At 34.6% G+C, this 22765-nt stretch overlaps 1 protein-coding gene across 7 annotated transcripts in view; it reads right to left on the bottom strand.

Annotated features, from left to right (window-relative positions):
- Nucleotides 1–22765, bottom strand: part of NAALADL2 (N-acetylated alpha-linked acidic dipeptidase like 2) — a 1357959-nt gene that overhangs the window by 1041517 nt on the left and 293677 nt on the right. For 4 of the 7 annotated variants that reach the window (XM_047730769.1, XM_047730785.1, XM_047730802.1 and 1 more), the window contains one exon: nt 388–596. The exons of 2 other annotated variants lie outside the window; for them this stretch is intronic. The gene's annotated coding sequence lies outside the window, so the exon portion shown is untranslated. Of the gene's footprint in view, nt 1–149; nt 171–387; nt 597–22765 lie in introns of those variants that run through there. One more of the 7 variants, XM_047730820.1, reaches the window with a different exon arrangement.

Genomic DNA, 22765 nt, shown 5'->3' with positions numbered 1-22765 from the left:
CTCCAATTTGGGAACTACAGATTAGATAAAAAGAGGAGTATTTATTAGCATCTGTCCGTAATGACCTGGTTGTGGCAGACCTAGCTTCTTAAACTGATACTAGTATGTACAGAGATTTAAGTAATTAAAGGATATCAATTATATTTTACCTCCCCTGAAATGTGACATCTTGGGTTTACCCTGAAGAACACCAAGGAGCAGCATTACTTTGATATGGGAATTGCTATAGCACTTTCAGTAAATGCTAATACACCCAGAAGCTGTATATCCAAAGGAAAGACAATATACCAAGTGTCAAAGTGTAAAATCTATCCAATTTAGATTGAAATATCAAAGCAATATAGCAGATAAGCTCCAATTTTTATAGGACTGCCTGTCAAGACAAACCTTTGCACAATAATTCTCAGCAGGGGCACAGGAGAGCGAACTGCAGCTCAGTATGGGCCTCTGTTAATCAAGGATTTGTTATAACATGAATATCCCCCAGCTCTGAGCCTCACATGTGGCCAGATAACACTTTCCATGATAGTGTGTGAGGAGAAAAAGGAAAATCACCACCAATCCTTGTGGAAGGTAGTAACTAGACAGCATTTCCCCTGGAAAAAAAAAAACAATATATATTATGTTCTATAATATATACAATTTCCACAAAATCATTGATGTTTAAACTTTACAATAAATCCCCCTTCTTGATTGTTTCTGTCTAGAACACAGACTAGCACCGGCAGCTATGGCTATGATGAGAAAGGGTTATAATACACAAAATATAATGGCAAGGTATTGTTAAAAGATGAGCAAGATAAAGTTATTTCTTCTGGAAAGACCCTTGCCTCAATGTATTATATTTAATGCTGAAAGCTCGGCAGTTGTATCAGGAAACAAACAATAAAATTATTTAGCCTATTGAAGAGTTTCCACATAAAGGTGGAAAGAAGCATGTCAATCAATAAGAATACTATTGACTGACAGCTTCTAGAAAATTCACATTTCTTAGTCATAAAAAAATCATTGTTTCCACATAATCATCATTTCTCTTTTGAAAAGTGGCCATGGACTTCATATGCCTAAACTCTATATAAACGTTTATTCAATAGCCATTTAAGAGTGTTTTTAATTAGATGTGTATCTATGGAAAAAAGGAAAAAGCATTCAGATCTGCTGTGTATTAGAAAATTTGGTAATATGGACCTAGACTTCACACCTATGAATTTAGTAAATGGGCACTGTTCAGACTGTTAGGATTCAGATTCAAAGATTTGAAATTCACAAATTTAAATCCAAGATGAATATATAATTTGGTACATTTATGCATAACAGCACAAATTATAAAAAGAAGCATATAGAATTATCCCTCAATATAGGAACTACCAGCCTATGCAAAGATAAAAACTTTGCTTCACTCAGAAATAATTCACAGTAGGGAGACATAATATCTATCTAGAAGGACAGTGAGTCACAAATAGTGTGAACTCAGCAGAGGCTGAGTAGGTTACAGAAAGTAATTAGAAGTAATGCTCTAAAATTTTAAGGAGTGGAAAATTAGGCTAAATGTTAGAAACCTTTCATAGCAAGTCCATTAGCCTCTAGAATCAACCTCCAGCTGAAGCTTCTTCAATTGAGTCATTTAAAATTAGACAAGAGCCTGTCTTTGCCAAAATACCATAGGGAATTATTCATAGGGAATGACTAGTGGGATGTACTAAACGAACTTTCTTTTGCTCCTCTTTTACATTCACACACATTAAAAAATAGTGAGATGAAAATGCTCTGAAGATTATTCTTACTACTATTCTATGATGTTAAATTCATATTGTTTTTATGTTTTTCAAAAGGAGGAAGAAGATGGGATAAAAAATAATTAAAACATAAAAACTCCTCTTGAGGGGCGCCTGGGTGGCTCAGAGTGTTAAAGCCTCTGCCTTCGGCTCAGGTCATGATCCCAGGGTCCTGGGATCGAGCCCCACATTGGGCTCTTTCCTTGGTGGGGAGCCTGCTTCCTCCTCTCTCTCTGCCTGCCTCTCTGCCTACTTGTGATCTCTCTCTGTCCAATAAATAAATAAAATCTTTAAAAAAAAAAAAACTCCTCTTGATTAGTCCAAAGTATTAAATTCAAGGGAAAGACATATTGAAAGACAGCATGTTCATTCATAAAATCTGCATAGTTAAAAGCATATTTAATTACCAGCAATGTCCTAGTATAATGCATAACAGCACTGATAATCAATACTAAATGAATGAATAAATGAACACTTTCCCCATTCTGGAGACTCTCTCTTCTAGGATTTATGGCCTTGAGATGTAGGCTTATTATAGTTATTAATTACTGAGAACCAAAGAAGACTGCCTGGGCTCAGAGCCTGGTTTTGCTACTTACTAGCTGTGTTATCCTTGAATAAGTAACTTAGTCTCATTATGCCTCAGTTCCCTCATCTGAAAAATGAAGAGAAATTATAACTGTAGTAGTCAGTTCCTACGGTTTTTGTAAATACTAATGAGTTAACAGCAGTAAAACACACAATCTATTAGAGAGTAATCACTCAGTAACTACAAGATACTATTATTAACCATTACTACTGGGTATACTGACCAATGTAGGAGATTTTAGGAGATCAGTCTAGAAAATATCTGAAAAAAAGAGTTGGAGTGACAAGCTATAGGTTCTTGGTACATGATATATTTACCAAAATACTACTAAAAATCAGTCCGTTCCTTCTTAAGCTTAATTATGGAAAATAAGTGATTATTCTCACCCAAGTTAAAAGAAGCCTGACCTTTCCCTCCCAGACCACACGTCTATTCACACGTAGTTACTTAGCTTTAGGCTCTGTGTTGTATGTCAAGTTCTTGATCCCAGTAAGGCAGCCCATCAGGCCACTTTGGTTTTCTGGATTTCACACCTACAGTGATACCACCCCTGCCAATTATTCATAAATATAAACTATCTGATGCTTCAGGGATAATTGCTACTTGGTCAATTAACTCAAAAAAATAAGCAATGTAAGTTATAAGTCAATCTTTCCAAATTTCAGTTCCAGTTAAACCATGAGCTCTATGACCTTGTCATTTAAACTGTAGGCCTATTTTCTCATCTGTGAAATGGGAAAATCATATTAATTATACCATCTCATAGGGTTATATTATGTATTTTATAAGTGCATAGAAAAAGACTAGCTATTGCTATTTTCAATAGGTTTGAGATACAATTTATATAACACATCCATTGTGTATAATTTAATGATTTTTTAGTAAATTTATAAAATAATGCAACCATCATTATAATTTATCCCAAAAAGGTTCTCAATGCCCATTTATAGTCAATCGTCACTCCCAATCCTAGTCCTAGGAAACCAATGATTGGTCAGTTTTGAACACGTAATATTGTAATTAAATAATATGTGACCTTTGTCGCATATTTGGCTTATTTTACTTAGTATATTTTTGAGATTTATCACATCATTGTATGTATCACTACTACATTCCCTTTACTGGATCTTAAGATCTTAGATCTTATGGGATAAGATCTAAATATTATTTCTTTCCAGACTGGTCTCTAAGATCACGTTTGATTTCAGAACAGTCTTTCACTATTATATAAGTAGGAGCTTTGAGGGCTTCATCTGTTCTCCTGTCAATTAAGATTAAGACCAGACTAGTGAGAATAAACTGAACACATTTCCAGACTGTCAATGTATCTCACAATGTACATCCTTTATTCCATTCCTTCCAACTATCATCATTTCAAATCCATGAACCACCATTCCCTTTAAAGGCCTGTCACAAGTCATAATTACTTTGATGTTTTCCATGGTTCCTTGGGACAATTCGTATACCCCCCCAAATATTAATAATATTAATGAAAGTCAATAGTATGTACAGAGGAGAAGAGCAGAGAGCCTAGGATCTGAAAAACCACCAAAAGGGGATGATTGCCTAAGCTGAGTGTGTAGAGAGAGAAAAAAGGTTAATGATGGGATTTTAATGAACTCCAACTTTTAAAAGGTGGTTAAGAGGAGAATCCATGTAAATAGAAGTGGGAAGAATGTAACAGGGTTACAAGTGCAAAGGAATGAAGAGATTCAACAATGTGAATTGGTTCAGGCAACACAAAGGTCAAGTAACATAAGCACTTAAAGCATGCCCATTGGCTCCGAGGCCGGAGGATGCTGGAGTTCATTTGAGGCAGGCAATGCAAATTAATGAAGCCACTGGACATAAAGAAATGAAGAGTTGCAAAGACTGTGGTAAAGTTGGAAGTAGCAATAGGTACTGAGCTCCAGCAGATTGTTGCCATATGGGACAATAAGTTTAAGGATGGCCACTCTTCTTCTTCAAAGAAGCCCAAAATAAATTTGGGGAAGGTCTCAACTTTTAAATGTTACAAATTATTTTTTAATTTAAATTCAATTAACATACAACATAGTATTGGTTTCTTGAGGCCAGTGATTCATCAGTCTTATGTAATACCCAGGGCTTATGCCATCATGTGCCCTCCTTAATGTCCATCACCCAGTTACCCCATCCCATTACACCTCTTTCCCTCCAGCAATCCAGAAAATAGTTTGTTTCCTATGATTAAGAGTTTTTTATGGTTTGTCACAATTTTATTTTTAAACACACTGTATAAAAATTATACCCTCTGAGCAAGTTGGATTTATTCCAGATACTCAAGACTGGTTTCAAGATTCAAAAATCAATTAATGCAATTCATTACATCAATAGTCTACTAGAGGAGAAAATATTATATATATATATATAATATATATATATATTATATATATATATATGCAGGAAAAATACTTGACAAAATCCAACACCTACTCATGATGAAGCTCTCAGCAAACTAGGCACAGAAAGGAACTTTTTCAACTTGATAAAGAACATCTAAAAATCCTATAGATCACACTTAATGGTGAGGAACTAGATGCTTCCCCTCTATGATCAAGAACAAGTGAAGATGTACCCCTCTCATTAATTCTTTTCAACATCACACTGGAAGTCATAGCTAATGCAATAAGACAGGAAAAGGAAATAACATATATACAGATTAGAAAGGAAGACATGAAGCTGTCTTTGTTCACAGATGATATGGTTATCTTATGTAGAAAATCTGAAATAATCAATTAAAAATTCCTGGAAGAATTATAGGAAAGAGAATATAAAAAGTCAATTGTTTTCCAATATACCAGCAATGAACAAGTGGAGTTTGAGTTAAAAAAAATAACATTTATATTAGCACCACAAAAAGTACTTAGGGGTAAGTCTACAAAAATACATATAAGATCTATATAAGGAAAACTATAATATTTCGATCTACAAAATCAAAGAACTCCATAGAAAGCTATTCCATCTTCACAAATAGAAAGACTTAATCCTGTCCATATGTCAGTTCTTTCCAACTTGACCTAAAGATGTAGTGTAATCCTAATCAAAATTCCAGCAAGTTTGTTTGTGGATATATTGTGGATATATATCCATATTAATGGATTCTAAAGTTGATAAAAAGAGGCAAAATGTTGCAAATAGCCAAAATAATATTGAAGAAGAAAGTCAGAGGACTGATGCTATCCAACTTCAAGGCTTAAAATAAGACTGTAGCAATCAAGACAGCATGGTATTGGTGAAAAAAACCAAACAGATCAAAGGAACAAATGGAACCACAAAAATATAGTCAACTTACCTTTGACAAAGACAGACAATTCATTCAAGAAATGATAGTCTTTTAAGCAAATGGTATTGGAACACCTAGATATTCACACACACACACACAAAAAAAAACCCCAAAAAACAAAAAAACAACTAGATACAGAAATTACAAGCTTCATAAAAATTAAAAAAATAGGTCATAGGCCTAAATATAAAATGTAAAACAATAAAACTAGAATTTAACATAAAAGAAAATCTGGATGAACTTGGGTCTGGCAGTGACTTTCTAGGATACAACACTAAGGGCATGATCCATGAAAAAGGAAATGATAAGTTGGAGTTCACTAAAATAAAAAATCTTCTATGTGAAAGCCGCTGTCAATAGAATTGGAAGATAGCTATGAAGAGAAAATGTGCAAAAAGACTGTTACCCAAAATATACAAAGAAACCCAATAAGAAGAAAATGAACAGTCCAAGTGAAAAATTGGGCAAAAGATTTGGACACCTCACCACAGAAGATACATAGGTGGAAATAAGCGTATGCAAAGATGTGCATCATACATCTTTAGAGAATTGCAAATGAAAACAATGTAATACCATTACATACTTGTTAGAATGGCTAAAATCCAAACCACTGACAACACTGATAAGAATATGGAGCAACAGGAATGTTCATTCATTGCTAGTGGATATGCAAAATAATAAAGCACTTTGAAAGACAGTTTGCAATATCTCACAAAGCTCAACACACTCTCACCATATGATTCCACAATTGTGCTCTTTGGTCTTTACCCAACAGAGGTAAAAACTTATGTCCACACAAAAACCTGAACATGGATATTCATAGCTTTATTCATAATCGCCCAAACTTGGAAGTAACCAAGATGTATCTGACCAGATGAATGAACAGTGATATATCTAGACAAAAACATAGGAATAAACTTTAAATACATATTACCAAGTGAAAGAAGTCAACCTGAAGGCTACATACTGTATGATTCCAACTATATATTATTCTGGAAAATGCAAAATGATGGAGACAGTAAAAAGATCAGTGATTGCCAGGGGCTTAGGGGGAAGTAAGGATGAATAGGTGGAACACAGGATTTTTGAGCAGTGAAACTATTCTGTACAATACTATAATAATGGAAACAAAACATTATACTTTTGCCAAAACCCACAGAGATCAAAAATGGACTTTGGTAGATACTGATGAGTCATTTTTGGTTCTTCGGTTGTTATAAATGTACCACTCTGGGGTGTGACCTTAGTGGTGGGAAGGTCATACATCCATGAGGAAAGGATACATGGGAACTCCACTTTCTGCTCAATTTTGCTGTGACCCTGAGACGACATACTATTAAAAATAAAGTCTATTAACTTTTTTAAAAAAATTGAATAAAATTAAATCAAGCACACACATAGGGTGAGCTAAATAAGACATGTCGCTATGCTGGATTCCAATTTGTTTAAAGGCAATGGCAGCACATACATGCCAAGACTTGGGATATAATTAGTAATAAGTGTAAAACCTATTGACTCAGAAATAGTCAAGAAAAAGGGTGATTATCATTTCTCATATTTCTAGGTCTGAAAGACAAGCCTAAGTACTAACAAGAGAGTATTTCCATCTCCTTAGTAAAACAATTTTTTTACAAAGCAGAATTAGGTTTCTACCACTTTATATACAACTGATTAGAGGATAATAAATATTCAAAAATTTCTATAATCAAAATATGAGAAATAGGGGAAATGCCCTTCTCACCCAACCCATCATGCAAACATATTTAGATAAAAATTAAATACAATTCTAGAATAAGGCCACAGCAATATTCAAATAAAATTAACATACAAGTTTCAGGAGAGTATAGCCTTTATTTACTGATTTATTCCTAGAATCCAACACAGTGCCTGGTGCAGAAAATAAATAATAATAAATATTTGGTTAATAAATAAATGAATTACATATTCACTTTAGAAAAAAAATCATTCCGCCTTCATTGTACATCAGAGAGGGGCCAGCATGAAAATAAGAGCAATTTGTTAGCAGTCTATTGCAACTGTTCAGCCATGAAATAACAAAGGTGTGGAAAAAAGCAATAGCACTGGAAATGAGCAGATGCAGCCAGGAAGAGTATAAACCACAGCATGCTAAGAGCAGTGAGGCTGACGTACTGAGAGCAGCAAATACTGAAGGGCTGAAAGAAAAGAATGTCCCACGAAAAAGATACTGAGAAGGGATACTGGTGATGTATGAAAGGAATCAGAAGACAGCAGTGTGACAGAAACTCAGAAGGGATAGATTTCAGAAATAGGAAAAATAGTATCAAGTGTGCAAAGAGGCTAAGTACCATGAGCAGGGCTGGAATTAGGGGTGAATAAAGCAGTAACCTTGGGCAAAAAAACCTTAAGGGACATCAATCAGTAATCAAGATAAAAATATTAAAAATGCATTATTTTTAAAAATAAAAAATTAATGCAAAAGAATCCATGGTAAACAAAAGTTCAAAATGTTAAATGAAGATGAGGTTGTGGTTTTGTGTTTTATTACCCTCCATTATTGTGCATCAGGACAGCCTGCAGTTCCTGGACCTGCAAGGCTTTTGCTTTCCCACTGAGCCAGTTTCGGAGTTGATAAGGGTGTGCCAATAAATTGGACATCATGAGGCTTTATTTATAATCATATTTTTTTATTTTAGAGCTTTACTATCTTTTTCTGCTTGGTTCAAAATATGGGAGGATATCTTAATAAGCGTATACAGGGCATGCCTTTTTCCTTTTACCACAGTTTCCTGCATGGCTTGGCACAGCACTGACTGAGACTTGGAAAGCTTCCTTTGGGTTTAGCAATTAGAAAGCCATTGGTGACTTAGTGGGAGTAGTTTCAATGTGGTGGTGAAGGGAGGGGCCAGACTGCTGTTGATTAAACAGAGAGTAGGCTGAGGGCAAAGGGCCAGTAAAGATGTTTGAGAATAGTGGGTAGATAATCTATGAGGCAATACAGCTTCCAGACTGTTCTTTCATTCAGAGGGATCCACCCAAATCTGTCTGTAAGGAAACAAATATAGTTTAAAAAAAAAAAAAAAAAGCAAGCTAGCAAGCAAGCAAGCAAGCAAACACTGGTCATCCCGACAGTGCTGCTTTAGAAACAATTATTTTCACTGAGGCATTACACATATTACTTAGGCCTCAGGATCTGTGCCCACTGGCCAAAAACACCATGGTTTCATCAGAGCATTTCTGAAATATTTCTGACAACGTGTGTGTTGACATAATTTTCTCCTAAACAAACCACATCACAGGAATTAACTCCACAAAGAATAGTTTTCTTGAAATCTGGATGATTGCCACCAAAAAAAAAAAAAAAAAGACAATTTTGCACTAATATTTAGATTTAGCTTGAAACATGTAGTAAATCCCTACTTGTTAACCTTTTAGATTCAGATATCTCACAGGAAAAATTCCAAATTTGTTTATAAATGTTATCTTGGGTACAGGATGATACTTAATATTTAATCATGTCTTTACCTCTAGAATTTTCTAGTATTAATATGCAAATACAGGTATAGTTATGATAACCCACTGAAAACTCTCAATAATAATGAAGGTGAAGGAATACTAAGTATATAAAAGAGGAAGGTTTCTAATTAAAACAGAATTAAACACTTTAAGCAGAAAACCATGTTTTTGGTTATTTTTAGTACTAATCTCAGAAGGCTAACATTTGATGAATTCAGTTATAGTTTCACGAAGCCAAAGTCTTCATTCCCAAGACACATTTTTACTGGTAATTAAATGAGAAAATGTGCAAACACCACTTTGGTAGAAAGTGGGAAGTATACCCGGAAGAGTGCTTACAAGGTGCATGTCTAAAAAGATGAAATCAACACATGTTCCTTAGAAATAAAAAAAACATGTTACAAGTTAGCAAATGACTTTCTCTTCAAATATTAAAGAGTAGCACTTCTCGATGTATTCTAAAAATACTTCCATGAATCAACTCTGCGTTTTGTGAGAGGTCAGATTCCTGGTCCCAGATGAATGAGAATCTGAATGGGTGGGCCCCAGAATCTTCATTCTTAACTTCCTCAAGGGATTTTCAGGAGTGGCAAATTTTAAGCACTCAAGATGATATTATATACACTATTATGTACAGTACATGTACTATCATTTTTATAGGATGGATTTAATTGTGAAAATGTAGTGAAGAATAGGTCTACCATTCCATAAAAAAAATCACATAAATGTTGTGCAAACTACTTTTAACAAAGTTAGTACACTAGATCCATAAGGATGGCAGGTAAAATATCATCAATACGTATTTGCTGAATGTTCTAATAAATGCAATAAATAAATCTAATATGTAAAAGATATTCCCTGTCACTAGGGAGCTTGTGATAAATATTTGTGATAAATATTTTTTTTCTTAATCTCTAATCCTTCAGAACTCAAATATTTTCCAATCTTTCATTTGCCTATTTCTAAAATAACAATATTCTCCTAAAAAAAGTAAAATACATGTAAATATGAACTTGGGATTACCATGTCAATATTTGCTTACTAAAATATGCCAAAGGGTTTGCAGAGTTTTTAGAATTGTCTCATAACTACCCAATTGCTTATCAGTCTATTTCAAATTATAAAAGCACATAAAAACATACAGCATCTTTAGAAATATAGTCCTCTATGACCACACTATGAGAAAGACAACCTTGCTGTGCAGCTATGAGAGGTGGATTTCCAAAAGGTTAATTCTTAATTAATAGCTCTTAATTACAACTTTACATCTCACTTCTTTTATTTGAGCAAGACTTTCATATTTTAGTTTAATATGTGATTTGTCATACTCCCTCACAATCAGCATTAACATCACAAACACAGCCAGTTTCAGGGAAGCAAAAGGTCATGGAGAAAGAAATTGTCATGAAGAAGAGTCCTCTTCAAATAGAATTCCCATTGTTTTCTCTGGCTCTCATACAGAACGTATTTCCCATCTTCTTCTCCATGAAAATAGTATTAAATATATGTGTATGTTGGCTAAAGAAAAAATGTTCTTTGTTAGGAAGACCTTTCAATAAGGCATTGATTTCACACAGACACATCAAAGTTGCTGTGGTAAAAAAAGATTATCTAGTAGCCAGCAAAACCAGTCACTTAGTCTAACTGTAGCATCATCTACAATCAGATGACCCAGGCCAAGGACCCTTCCACTTAAGTTACTGAATATTCATTGCTTTTGATTTTAAAAGCAATTATATGCTTTTTAAAATTAAAGCCCAAAGTAACCATCTTAAGTTTAGTTCCATTATATTTATATGTGCCAACTGATTCTATTAATAACATTTGTTAGACTATACACTCTTAGGAAAGATCCTTGCCAAAAAAAATTTGCATTTCCCTATTTTCTTATTAATAACTTCTTAAGTAAGCAAAATCTGTTAGGGTAAAAGTCTGAGAAAATGTTTGAAAAATTAGGGTTCCTTGGAAAGAAGGGGAATGGAAAAGATACAGTGGCTATTAGCAATATACTGGACCCCTCAGGAATGTTAAGGATTCCTCAAACCACACCACAGTACCTCCAAAGAGAAAGAGGACAAATGTTTGAGATAAGGACCATGGCTTTCCTGGGACTATGAAGGATTCAGAGTTTTTGCCTTTCTGGAGAAGGTGAGTTGCATGAAGTTTGGAGCAGATGTTGTTACAAGTAAAAGTAGGAGGGAGCAGTGGATAACAATAGGTGGAGAAAAGTGTAGGGAGGCAATCCACACAGGCCTATTATGCTCCTACTGTTTTTGCTGAGTCTGTGGCCTTGGCTGTTCTTTGACTGAAGACACTTCTCAGAATTGTTTATGAACCTGAAATTCTGAGAAGTGAGTTAATATCACAGGAATGCATCAGGTAGTTCTGCAATTCACCTGGTCTCCCTCTGGTCAAAGTCTTGCAGACAGATTGCTGGAAAAGTGGTGGGTCTCAAGTTCAGGTTCCCTCAGGGTTGGCATACCCACAGCATACCCACGACTCAGGCAGGCTCCAGCAGGCACTTGACATGTACCTACAGTATTTTGAGCTTGGACAACCAGCAAAATTGCTTTAACTTCTGCTTCTCCTGTGAGTAACTCCAGGAGTCTTCTATCAGCATCCATGATACTATGGCAACCTCACTCGTTAGCTTCTGCAGCTGTTTTAGTGGGGAGTTCTGTGGCTTCTAGCTCCCCTCCATACTGTCAAACTTATTTTATCCAGATAAAAGGTTATTTTAGTAAGGGAAGAGAAAACACCAGCATGGAGACATGCCTTCCTTTTAGGTCAGAACCCATTCAAAATTATAAAATTCGGGGTCTCTTGTCACTGAGCTCCTGCTTCACTGCCTCAAAAATTTTTACCTCATTGGCCATAAACATTGAATTTTCAAGAAGGGAACTTATCCATTATTATAGACTTTCTTCTCTCACATCTGTTTATTTGGTGAAGATGAACATTTAGAATAATGCTTAATGTAGAAATACTCAATGTTATATTCCAAATGCTCTAGTTTTAAAAAAGCATACTTTTATCACCTCTTACACATTCTATCACAGAATATTCCACAAATCTCTTAAAACCCACACTAACTATGCTTTATATTACAACTCAGATGAAAGTTACAGCCTGTTTTATATAAATGTTTTTTGGATTCCTAATTATTAGCATAAAATTTTAATATGGGGCACACATTCTTTAAAAAAAAAAGAAACTGAAAGAAAACTTTATTCAAAAATAATATACTCCTCTATTTCTCCCTCTCTTACTTGCTCTTTCTCACTCTAGTTAAATATTTAATAATCATTTAAATTCAACAACAGTCTGCTTAAGTTAAAAATATTGAAATAAGTCATGTAAAAAATCGTTTTAAAGTCAAGCACCGGAAACACACATTTTGTGCACTTCATTTCATTTTATAGTCTCTAAGAACTATTACAATTTTTAATAAACTTGTATCTGGGATTTGAAGCCAAATACTTACACTCAAAAGGCAAGAATTTATTAACCAAAAGACACCCTAAGTGGTACTAAAATGTATTCCCCAGTGATAAGTTTTAAATGAGTTGTAAAAACTGCATTTTACTAATCTAGTCACAATTAAAGAACAACAGCTGTACCATCTGTATTCCCAATGCCCACTTCTGTAATGATGATGATTTTTTTCATTTATGACATTGCAGATAAACAAACATCTCATGGTTGAGTTCCAAAATTTTAGTTCCATCACTGTAATTGCAAATGTTTTATTTTGTTTCAATCTTTAAAATATATGATGTTATGAAAGTTTAAATTAGCAATGTTCCAGGCTAACAAAATAGTTTGATCTATATCCCTATTTATATCTTTCTTTCTATTGAGATATAAGTATATATATCCATATATACAATCTACTTACATCCATATATAGATCTACTTACATCTACATATATAGCTGTCATAATATAGATGTATATAACTTTCTTGGATAATTTATCATTATACAAAATAAATTAGTTCTAACTTTTACTGCTAAGAAATGTTTTATTAATAGCCACATCAGTATCTCCCTTTCAGAATCTCATACTAAAAACCATGCTTTTAAAAAAGAGAATATCTTTTCTTTAAAAAACAAAACAAAACAAAACAAAAAAACAAACTATCCACAAGGGTGCCAGGGTGGCTCAGTTTGTTAAGCAACTGCCCTCAGTTCAGGTCATGATCCTGGAGTCCCAGGATGGAGTCCCACATCTGCTTCTCCCTCTCACCCTCCCCCCTCTCAGGCACTCTCTTTCTCTCATCCTTTCAAATAAATAAATAAAACCTTTAAAAAAAAAAAAAAACTAACCATAAATTACATTACATGTCAAATGTTACTTTAATACAAGCTTACATCAAAACGAATCCTCTGGAATCTTTTGTTTAAAGTAAAATTAAAACTGTATTGTCTGTCATAAAGCAAATTATTTCTGGATATTTTTAATAAGATTACTTTAAAATAGACTCAGCTTTCCTGAGAGAATGTATTAGCACATCACTCCATTGTCTAAATGTAATATTGCTTCAAACGTCTCAAATTCAGGAGGATATTGTTGCTTCTATCTCACCTTATCTCTCAGGTATATTTAGGATTAAAATTAAAAGTGAAAAATAATCAAAAGATTTAACAAGCAGTCAAGACATGTAATGATGACAGCTCCAAGCTAATACGAAGAAGAAAACTGGTGTTATAACTTGTAGTGAAGTTTTTATTAGTCACCTCACCTCCTTGGTTTTGAAGCCCTTCATTTATACGATATAGGAAATATAAGAAGTCATGAATTGTAGCTCATAGACATTAAAGTTACATGCCTCTTTTGATATCAAGAAAATCAACCCCTTTTAAAATCACATTGACAGTCAACTTACATCTTAACGAAAATTGCATAGGACCATTTGTAAAGAAAATATACACATTCTGACCTCTGTAATTCTAACATAAGTGTATAAAGAGGTTGGAGATTTTCAAGAGAAAATTAATCCATGCCACCTCCTATTAATATTATTTAGTGTTGCCGGTAGGAGCAATAGTACAAATGTTAATTTCTAAAATAATCTGGGTATTCTTAAATACAAGTTTTAACATTTTTACTGAGCTGTTTCTTAATGAATTGTATTCTGTTACATGAAATGGAAGTTGCTTATTATAAACTACCTTTCTCCATGACTCAAGTCATCTTACATGGAACACTATATAGTGAGGATTTTACAGTGATATATAGAGACATCTCATAGGCATACAGGGTCAGAATGACTTCAACGAGAAGAAAAAAAATTTTTAAGAAAGAGGAAAGGGGAAGTTGGGGAGAAAGAGGGGGACTCTTTTTTTTTTTTTCTTTAGTTCTTCCCTTCTATCACTTCTTGCTCTCTGGCTTTGTAATATGGGAGTTGAAAATGACTGACTTCATACCACTATCATCAGCTGACTTATTTAAATCATCTAGCCTAATGAATACCACTTATTTTATTCTCATATTTATGCTGACTGCAGGATTCTGCAAGTCTTGTGGCTAAAAGAGAACTTGCTATTCCATGGGATTTGGTAAGAGACAGGTCTGGATTTAGACAGGGATCTAATCTGAATTCTAAAATTCACCATTCTGGGAACTTTCAAGTATTTAACCTCCCTGAACTTCTGTTTCTTTATCTTGTTCAGTGGGGATTATATCCATCTCCCAAGGCAAAAATTGGACACTCAAGGACAAGTCCTTTTCCTCTGTTTTTTTGGAAGGTAGTTTCTCATCCTAGTTCTGCTATTAAATACTATTACTATCATTTCACCTCTGATTCTCAGCTTCTGTGTCATAAAATAATGAAGGTATAGGCTCTTTGGCTCTAATTTCTAGGACTTCATTTAAATTGCACAAAGCAGGGCTTTAACTTCTAATTACAGTTATTAAATAACCTCAAAGAAATTAATGGCAGAATAGTCTCAAATCAGAGTTGATATAAATCAACAGTTTTAATGATATAGATTATGAAAATTATTGTGAACATGTAAGCATGAAATCATATATGATTTCAAATTCAGATAGGCAATGTGAAAGATAAACCCCCAAAATAGAGTGCTTCATTGCACAATTCTTCAGTGATATATCCTATAGCTAAAGAAGGAGAGTTCTTGTTTAAAAAAAAAAACACACACACAAAAACAAAAACAAAAACAAACAAACAAACTGAATTGGACATGTATCTCTAGACCCTGGAGGAAAAAATAATGCTCTATAAGTTTTAAATTTCTAAACAAACGCTTTAAAGCATCATTGTTGTGGCACCTGGGTGGCTCAGTTGGCTGCCTTTGGGTCAGGTCCAAATCCCAGGGTTTTGGGATTGAGCTCCGCCTCCAGCTCCCTATTCTGTGGGGAGCCTCCTCTCCCTCTGCAGCAGCCCACACCCTACTTGTGTTTCCGCTCACTCTCTCTAATAAATAAATTATTTAAAAATAAGTAAATAAAGCATCATTATCTTACTATATATTTGTACTCCATAAGAAAATCATGAGCACTTGAAACAAGTTGCAAGGGGCAGTTACTAATGATACATGAAATATAAATCCTGAACTTGTAATTACTACACAGAATATATTTTAGAATTGTGGAGAGAAAAAAGTTACAGGCACCTTTTATCATAAGCCCCTGAAAAGGACACATCTGGCCCACTAAACCAAAAGATTAAATGGTTGATCTTTTTCCAGGCTTCTTCTAATTAAGAAAGGTTTTCTTACAAATGGAAGGTATTTTTAAATTTGTATATTGTTAGATGTGTACAAGAAGACTGGCGTGTCATTTCTCCTTCCTCCTATCTTGCAGTCCACAGCATTATTTTCACACTTCAGCAGACAAACCAAAAGTCTCTGGTGCATCAAAACCAATATCAACCTTCCTGAATTAATTACTTCCTTCAATCTCAGCTTTATAATGAGTCTCTCTGGGAATTGGCACAATTAAAAAAAAAAAAAAAAATTTGAGTCACCAGCAAGATGAGGGAAGATGCTGCTCTAAGGCCTGTTCTCTTTCCTCCTCTTTCTACCATTAAACACTTCAGATTAGTATTCAGGAAGTAAAATCTCACTTCTAAGGATGAGCTCTATTTTAAACAGTCTTGGTTTTCAGATCATTGAGGAAGAAAAGTCATTTTCAACTCCCATATTACAAAATCAAATGTACCATGGTCTTCTCTGTTTTTATACAAAACAAGGTCTTTGAAAAAAATTCTAAATTCTCACACTCATTTTATTTGTATATTAGGAAATATGAATGTTTCAAATACATATAGAGCTATCGGCATTTCTTTAACAGTTCAGAGATGGATCAAGAGCTAGGTTTTCAGTAACATTTTTATTCTGTGTCTTGATAATTCATATGAACACAGTCATTCTTATCAGTCAGCCCTTGAGATTTTATACATATTTTTAAATGTTACAAAATCATGTAGATAGCTACAGATATATAGATATATAAATTTCCAGGCTATATTCATAGAGATTTTTATTAGGTGACTTCTGCCAGTAATTTATTTTTCTTATTAAATGAACATTGGGCTGACATTTTTTTTTTTAAATCCAAGGTGGAGAATCACTGTTTTAAGAGTCCCCATTATTATGATACAATAGAAAAGATGCATCTGTTATGCTTTAATTGCTATATACTTTATTATACCTGTCTAGTAATGTAACACACAAGCGCAGAATGCTCCCTTTTGCTGATATAAACTGTTAATTTAGACCAGTCTTGCTAGATCATCAAATTTGAAACTCTGTCCCTCATTACTTAAAGGATGTGAGATTAGCCACCTTTGGGGGGTGGGGAGAAAAAAATACAATGAACAATAGATGTGATCATAATCTGCTTTAGATATCTGCTCAGTCACTCATCATCCAGGTTAATTCGCTAATCTTGTTGGCTAAATAGGTAACTCTAGCTCACCTGTCTATAGATATCTTCCTAAACCTGTGCTTTCCATCAGAGATGACCTTTTTCAAATAGAAGATCTCTCTCTGAGCAGAGAGCCCGATGTGGGGCTCGATCCCAGGACCCCAAGATAATGACCTGAGCCAAAGGCAGAGGCTTAACCCACTGAGCCACACAGGCACCCCCCAAACTAGTTATTTAGGAAAACCTCAGCTCTTCCTAGAATGGAAAGAGAGGAAAAATACTTTCAATAAGAACTCATAGGGAGGACACTGCCATGTGGTAAGTCTTATCCACAACACCACTCCCCCCAACCCCAGGCCCTTAGTGAGTACAGTAACATGTTTTATTATCTGCTTTATCTTAATTCTTTCTCACACAGGCACTAAGAAGAACTGAGGAGGAGCCAAACAATGCAAGAATTTTTTCTATAACCACTAGCTTAATCCCAAGTTATACACAGTATTTCTTAAAACTAGACTTTTGCTGATTATTGGGTATAAATGATAGACAGATTTAATATGTTCTACTGTCAGCCACACCGAGAGTAGAAAACCTATTCCTGGGCGCCTGGGTGGCTCAGTGGGTTAAGCCGCTGCCTTCGGCTCAGGTCATGATCTCAGGGTCCTGGGATCGAGTCCCGCATCGGGTTCTCTGCTCAGCGGAGATCCTGCTTCCCTCTCTCTCTCTCTGCCTGCCTCTCCATCTACTTGTGATCTCTCTCTGTCAAATAAATAAATAAAATCTTTAAAAAAAAAAAAAAGAAAAAAAAAAGAAAACCTATTCCCTAATGAAATTTGAGAATACCTATCCATACTTAAACATCAAGCCTCTTAATTTCAGAGAAGGATAAGTTAAGAAAATATGTGAGAATACCACCTTTTCTTAAAGAATCCTTGGCTAGTTCTATCAATAGATAAGTAGCACTGATCACTTTAATATGAGGACATTCAAAGCATATTTAATGATCAAATATGGACAATAACCTCAACATTGCTCCAGTACGACTCCTGAAGTTTAAGATAAATTGGTTGCAAAATGCCTGCCTAGGAATCCAAAACTGGTTTGCCACAAGTATTTATTAAGTTTAATTCAGTAAAACACAGAAGAACACCTTCTAAAATTGATTTGGATTTGGAATATGTTTATTTTAAATCATTCTTCCTAGAGAGTAATTAGATAGAAGTCAATAGACTAATAAGAGACATTTTCAGCTTTTTTTTTTTTAAGATTTTTTATTTATTTATTTTGACAGAGAGAGATCACAAGTAGATGGAGAGGCAGGCAGAGAGAGAGAGAGAGGGAAGCAGGATCTCTGCTGAGCAGAGAACCCGATGCGGGACTCGATCCCAGGACCCTGAGATCATGATCTGAGCCGAAGGCAGCGGCTCTACCCACTGAGCCACCCAGGCGCCCCGATTTATGAGGTTTTTAATTTTTTAATTTTCAGCTTTTGACCTTAAAAAGTTGTCACCAATACGAAGGCAAATGCTTACCTTTCTCTTCTCTATGGATTGCTGCTGGGTTGGGGGTAGGAATGAAAACACTGCGAGGGGCCATAATAGAACTCATTTGAAAAAATTATCTTAATATATAAGAAGATGGACAAGATACACTAAACACTTGTTTATCCCATTACAAGTTATTAAATAATTCATCAAGAGACCATTCTGACCTATCCAGATTTTTTTTTTTTTTTTTTTTTGGTCAGAGAGAGAGAGGGAGAAAGCAAGCACAGGTAGACAGAGTGGTAGGCAGAGGCAGAGGGAGAAGCAGGCTTCCTGCCGAGCAAGGAGCCTGATGTGGGACTCGATCCCAGGACGCCGGGATCATGACCTGAGCCGAAGGCAGCCGCTTAACCAACTGAGCCACCCAGGCGTCCCCTGACCTATCCAGATTTTTAAAGTAGTTTTAAGGTTATATTGACAAATCAATAACTCATATAGTCTAGATAATAATGAATTTATATCTGACGTCAAGGATTTAAAAAAAAAAGTCAATCAGATTTGTGAAAAAAAATTCCTTTATCTGGAAAAATTCTACATACTGTGATAGAGTACTATACCATCCTCATGCAGAAAATTGCCTCGAGAAGTGAAGACTTCTGATTTACCAAGAAAGAAATATATAGTCCCTATAGAATATCTAGTAAGATAAATGGTCCATAATTTGGGGAGAATAAAGATTTGTCATTGAAAATGGAATGGACAGTCAGATTTTAATGAGAAATTAGAATAATTTGGAAGTTTATACTTAGTGGGCAAAACAACTGGGAAACACCAAAGCCAAGTACTAGAAATATCCTTGAATTTAACCCAAAAGTAGAAAAACAGTATTCCATTTAATAAGAACTAACATATGGGAAGTATAGTTCTACTATTGTTATGGAGTTAGCTGAAAAATCAGGCTCCTCTCATAAGAAATACTTTTACCTACTTAGATGAGTGGAGGAATGAGAAATATGTAGAACATTTCATATACTCTCACTCAAGTGACTTTTCTGAAATCTGCCTACCAGTGTTGCTTCAGCAACAAAGTCCCAGGTTTCCCACTGATTGGACCAATTTTAATCATCAAGGTAGCTTAGGGACTGTATGTGCTGACATATATGAGGAGGTTATTTCTCTATTCCTGGAGTAAACTGGAGATATAGGTTTGAAATTGGAGCTGCTACAGCCTATTTTCCCCTAGGAAGAAAACATGAGGACAGAGCAATGAAAATTTCAGAGGAATGAAGCCCAAACTCTTATAAATCACATTTGAAGATCACCTCCCCCTCCACTGGAATTTTCAGTGATCTAGCTGTATTAGTTTTCTATTGCTGCACAACAAATTAGCACAATCAACAGCTTAAAACAACACCCATTTGGTAGCTCACAGTTCTGGTATTTCAAAAGTTCTGGGCAGGCATTGTGCTTAGTATATAACAAAGCTGAAATCAATCTTCTGGTTTCTGGCCAGGCTGAGTATATTTTGGTATACTAAAAATCCAGTTCATCAACATTAAGCTCATTCTTTTTTTTTTTTTTTAAAGATTTATTTATTTATTTATTTGACAGAGAGAAATCACAAGTAGGCAGAGAGGCAGGCAGAGAGAGAGGAGGAAGCAGGCTCCCTGCTGAGCAGAAAGCCCAATGTGGGGCTTGAACCCAGGACCTGGGATCATGACCTGAGCCGAAGGCAGCGGCTTAACCCACTGAGCCACCCAGGCGCCCCACATTAAGCTCATTCTTATTGTCAGGATTCCATTCCTTGTGGTTGTAGGACTAAGGTCTGTTTCCTTCCTGTCAACCAGAAATTTCTCTCAGGTTCTAGAGCTGCTTCAATTGTTTCTTTCTACATAGCATCCTTTATCCTCAAGCAGGCATTGGTACATCTGATCTCTTTTCCTCAGCCAGTCAGAAAAAAAAAAAAAAAAAAAATTATCTACTTTTAAAAGGCTCATGTGATTAGTTCAGAACCACCCAGATAATCTCCCTATCATAAAATCAACTGACTTGAGACCTTAGTTATATTTGCAAAATCCCTTCACAGCAGTATTTAGACTCATGTTTAATGAAGTAACTGGGAGACAATATATACCAGGGATTGGGAATCTTGGGCTTCTTCACAGAATTCTGACTACCACATAATCCAATAAATTCACTTTAATACTTATACTTATTTGAACATTTTCTCTTATTTATAAGCAAAAGAATTTTAAGTGATATACTCCTCAAAAGGAGGGACACACAAATGGAGGTTTACACCTCAATTCAATGTGTGACAACATGAATTCATTATGAAAAGGAACAATTCTCCTGAGTTTGAGAAACAGTTGCCAGTCCATCTTAACACCTTCCAATCTTCACATTCTCTTTCTATACCTGGCTACTAAAAAGTTCCAGGAAATAGATATGGGTGCTAGTATCAAGGACTCTTTGCAAATAAATAATAAAGTTTACCGGAATAGCCAACATACCAAGATATTTATCTATAGTATTTTTAAATGGGTCCAGTCTAGAAAAGAATTTTGATCTCTCTGATAAAGTAGGTTTATGAAAAATGATTTGTAGAAACAAAAATCTAGGCAGTCTTCTACATATTTGTGTTCTTCCCTTGAATCAAGTTAAACCACCAGAAGACTACAAATTTAGATTATATTACCTTCAGAAACCTAGAATCATCTTCCTGGAGTTAAGTTTCTGTGTTAGGTCTTCTTTAATCCAAGAAATTTGTCACTACAAAAAAAAACTCCATTACCATATAATTTGTTATTCCCTATATAAAGTTCTTTATAAGAAATTTCTTTAAGAATCAAGTAATGGGAATGGATATACTTTTTAAATTATAACAATGACTGAAATGGAAGAGATGAGGTCTCCTTTCTCACTTTAAATGCCAGGACATTTACAATCAAATTTGACAACTGAGTAATGAATATGTAGGACGTGAGATGGTAAGCTTGTATTTTTTAACTTGTTTTTATTTTTTATCCTATTAATATTCCTTGCACTTCATTCTCTGTCCAAGGCATCTCAAAACTGGTACAAACGAGGCTGAATTTAAATAAAGAATTAGTTACATACATCAAACACTTGCAACCTTGTACCTATCTATGAATGGCTGAATTTTATTTAGGAAACATTTGGATTGAGAAATTCAGGTTAAAGAATAGATCTTCCACACTACAGATTGAAAAATATTAAAAAAGATCTAATTAAAATAATGTATTTCCTTATTTAAGAAAATAAAATCATTCCTAAAGAAAAATTTGAAAAATCAAACAGAAAATTCCATTTCGAAGATGCCTTCTTCGAAGTTCACACTCTGAATCCTTTAAATCCATAGTCCTAAACACAGTAAAATTGCATACAATGCTATTAATTCAAACAAACCTGAAAAATTCATTTTTAAAAATTCATATATGAAGTAACTCACTGTTTTTTTCTTGAGAAACAGATACTTGAACAAATCTACAACCAGAGAGTATCTTTTCAACATTTGACTCAAAGTTTATAAAATAAAGTTTTATCATTTATAAAAAGACATCCATTTATAATAAATGTTATCAGCATAAAGACCACTAAGGGATTGTTGTCAAGATTATGAAAAGAGGGATGCCTGAGTGGCTCAGTTGGTTAACAGTCTGCCTTCAGCTTGGGTCATGATCCCAGGGTCACAGGATCAAGTCCCACATCAGGCTCCCTCCTCAGCAGAGAGCCTGATTCTCCCTCTGCCTGCCTTGTTTGTGCTTACGCCCTCTCTGACAAATAAATAAAATCTTTAAAAAAAAAAAAAAAGATGGTGAAGAAAGTTGGGAGGATTGTAATTTTTCAGATCAGATTTATGGATTTAAATTCAGCACATTTTGGATGAAATTTTGATTTAAAACATCAACTAGGTGATATTACTACAATTGATCAAGCATGTAAACTTCAAAGAAACATACTGTCAAGTAATAAACTGTATGGGTACTAATAGCTTAACGCATAGCTTAACTAATATTCTGTTTGGACTAGGGGAGTTTCCCAATGGAAAATGCCTTTATTTTGCTAAATAGACCTTGTTTCCATTTTGTCTTTTCTGTTTATTATATCCACAGCTTCTAATAGACAGAAAAATGAAGGTGGAGAGGTGGGTATAAGAAACAGGAAATCAAACCACACAAATCACTTGAAATCTCCAGTTTATA

This window comes from Lutra lutra, chromosome 1 (genome assembly GCF_902655055.1).
Source record: "Lutra lutra chromosome 1, mLutLut1.2, whole genome shotgun sequence".
Classification (NCBI taxonomy): domain Eukaryota; kingdom Metazoa; phylum Chordata; class Mammalia; order Carnivora; family Mustelidae; genus Lutra; species Lutra lutra.
Note: the sequence above shows the minus strand (reverse complement) of the source record. Positions and strands in the feature narration are given on the sequence as shown.